A 3,482-nucleotide genomic window follows, 5' to 3' on the forward strand; every position below is an offset into this window, starting at 1 on the left:
CCTTGGAATGAGATATTGTTGCTCTTATTTAGTTGATTATTTTGATACAAAGTTTGGACTGCTTTAATTAAGCACACATTAGATGGTAGTTAGTGTGACCTATTTTAGCTAGAATGAACAAAAAGCTAACTGATTAATTCATTAAGCACCTGCGTTTGAGTAAACAAACATACAAAATATTATTGTGGTCTGTGAAAGATAAAAGAGAAGCCGAAGTTAAGGACTAAAATTGGGCAGGTTATTTCAATAAGCTTTGGTAACTTCACTGTTAACTTGGTTGATTTCTGCAATATTGACTCATTTTCCATTTGAAGAAATAAATAGAGGTGAAGAATATAAACAGGTATTTTCTAGATTAACACAGCTACGAATATAAGTGTCCTTTAAAAAAGGAAACAAAGAAACGCTGAATTCTAACAATCGCACATGTTAACGTATCTCAAGATACTGTAAACTCGATGTTATAAATAGTAGTTTTTAGTAAAACAAAAATAGTATTTCATTAATACTAAAAATACATTAATTTTGATTATCATGTTCTAATATTTCTAGAAACTTGATGCAACGTTAAAGAGGGCAATTTTCTCGAGCGAACGCAACATGTCCCCGCCACGCAATCCCAACATGACAAATTTTGATACCAGAAAAATCGTGAAAAGCACAGAAAAATAGAAACTTTTAATATCACTACTTGGGACCTACAAGAAGGTATCAACTTTTTATATCAGTACTTGGGACCTGCAAGAAGGTATTAACTTTTTATATCATCGCTTGGGACCTGCAAGAAGGTATCAACTTTTTATATCACTTACTTGGGACCTACAAGAAGGTATTAACTTTTTATATCACTACTTGGGACCTACAAGAAGTTATTAACTTTTTATATCACAGCTTGGGACCTGCAAGAAGGTATCATGTAGTTGGTTGACATAAACATGAACAGTTCATGAAAACCCAGAATTGCGCTTTCCTTGCTGAAATTTGAGCAAAACGTAAAAATTCCAAAATTCTTTATATATCTGTTTGAGACCTGTAAATGGCATCTTCGTACTAAATCCCACGTAAATTGGTCTAAATATGGCCGAGTGTTCGACCAAAAATCCCAAATTATGATTTTTTGTGAGCTCTGACCCATCTAAAAAGACTCAAAAGAGGAAAATCCAACTTTTTTGTATGTTAATGTTAATAAAAATTTATATTTGTACCAATTTTCATCTGTATTTATGTAAATATGGCCGCATAGGAGCTCAAAATAAACATTTTGAGCTATTTTACTCTTTTCCCCATACAATCCTCAGAAAGATCTAAATAAAATAAAAAATGAAAAAAAAAGCCTTCTGGTCGTATTAGACCAAGGTATAACCCTGTCAAATTGCAAGTCAATCCACCGAGAAATGAAGGAATAGGGGTCGAATGAAAAGTATTTGTATGAAGAAGAAACAATGGAAAAACAGTATGTCTCTCTGCCGAGACATAAGTATGTTCCCATAACGTAAAACGTGATGGAGGAAACATGGAAAAACTCAAGTTTATTGAAGAAAACAACACATACGACACATTTAACTGATTTGTTCAACTTCTAAAGTAAGCACAGTATTATGTATCCTCTCTCGATGAAGTGATTGTTTTTCATTTCTAAAATATTATTTATTAAACAATTTAAAAAGATCAACATTTACTTTTAGAAATGATTTATAAAATATTTATCTTTTCGTACACATGTCGTTATTAGTGACCTAGCTCTATTGACTAATTATCTGCTATTCGAAACGTCGTAGGTCAGCCACCTACAGCCTACAGCCATCCGAGATGTTGCAGTCAAGCACTTAACAGTGTAAAATGTTTTTGATTGAGTACACGTAAAGTTACAACACACTTTTCAACTTTGAAAATATGCCTAATAAAGACTAGCAATATCTGTAACTTCGTTCCAAATTGAATTATCTAACTAATATATTTTAACGTGCATTTTATCTTTATCTCTTTCAAAATACTTGATCAAATATTTCATTAACCTCGAAAAAGAGTCCGTTATTACACGTAAGCACTAAGCACCAACATTTTAGAACATATTTTATTTAAAGCCTCATGCGCAACCTCGTTGCACTGTCTGACTTTTATTTTATTACAAGTTACAGCTTTACAGTAAGGAATAATATTTTAAAAACAGGTACAACGTTTCGATCACTTAAAAGTTAAAACTTGTGTACTTGAGGATGATCGCACCAGTGATCGAAACGTTGTACCTCTTTTAAAAATACTCTTTCTTACTGTAAAAGCTGTAACGTGTAATAAAATAATAAATATAATCAGTAAGTAAACACAAAACGAAACCATTGTCTAACTTTCTTTAAACGTATGCTACGTCAGTGAATTCTGTTCGTGCAGGTGACGTCAGGTCTTCAAGTACTTTAGAGCTGTATAATTATCTCACGACACCCTTATTACGCTAACTCTAAAATCTTCTTACTGTATTTGTGGAAGAATAGAAATAGCATTGCAAAAGTTATATTATGGAAAGTAACTAAAAACATGCATAAGTTGCCAAGTTTGGGAGTAGTCACAGCATCGTTCATTGCTATATAGAATTTAACGTCGTACTATCAAGTATAGGCGCAATTTAGACAAAATGAACGAAGCTGGAATCGCACCTTATTGCTTATCCTTAAACAAATATCCCCCGATGGGATAAAGGTAAGCTAAGCTTACAATGCTACAATTCGGAGTTCGAACCGATAGAACAACATATAGCCCAATTTGGCTTTGTTCTAAAACAAACTTGTATACTTTGTGTTTCATGCCCTACTCGATGTAAGTTACATAGTTATAACGTGTTTCTTTCAATTAGCGGAACAAGGCATACGAAACCGCGTAAGAATGAGATTAATGGATGCAGGCGATTAAGCCTTTCTACTCCACTTACGGAGTTAAGAATGTTTTTGAACACTCACGACAGAATACATAGGTAGTTGCTTAGTTACAAATCAAGCAATATTGTTATTTATTGTTCTGATAGCATCCTTCTTTCTTCCACTAACTTTTTATATTCAGGACAGATAGTGCCGTTCTTTCTGTCCTTCAACTGTTTGTATACAGGATCGATAGTGCCGTTCTTTCTGTTCTTCAACTGTTTGTATACAGGATAGATAGTGACGTTCTTTCTGTCCTTCAACTGTTTGTATACAGGATCGATAGTGCCGTTCTTTCTGTTCTTCAACTGTTTGTATACAGGATAGATAGTGACGTTCTTTCTGTCCTTCAACTGTTTGTATACAGGATCGATAGTGCCGTTCTTTCTGTTCTTCAACTGTTTGTATACAGGATAGATAGTGCCGTTCTTTCTGTTCTTCAACTGTTTGTATACAAGATAGATAGTGTGATTCTTTCCATTCATCAATTGTTTGTATACAAGATAGATAGTGTGATTCTTTCCATTCATCAATTGTTTGTATACAGGATAGATAGTGTGATTCTTTCCATTC

General features: G+C 33.4%; 1 long non-coding RNA gene across 1 annotated transcript in view; it reads right to left on the reverse strand.

Annotated features, from left to right (window-relative positions):
- The window catches only part of LOC111086477, a 41,834-nt gene that overhangs the window by 34,477 nt on the left and 3,875 nt on the right, over positions 1-3,482 (reverse strand). The window lies entirely within an intron of this gene.

The sequence above is a fragment of the Limulus polyphemus genome, unplaced genomic scaffold (assembly GCF_000517525.1).
Source record: "Limulus polyphemus unplaced genomic scaffold, Limulus_polyphemus-2.1.2 Scaffold1129, whole genome shotgun sequence".
Classification (NCBI taxonomy): domain Eukaryota; kingdom Metazoa; phylum Arthropoda; class Merostomata; order Xiphosura; family Limulidae; genus Limulus; species Limulus polyphemus.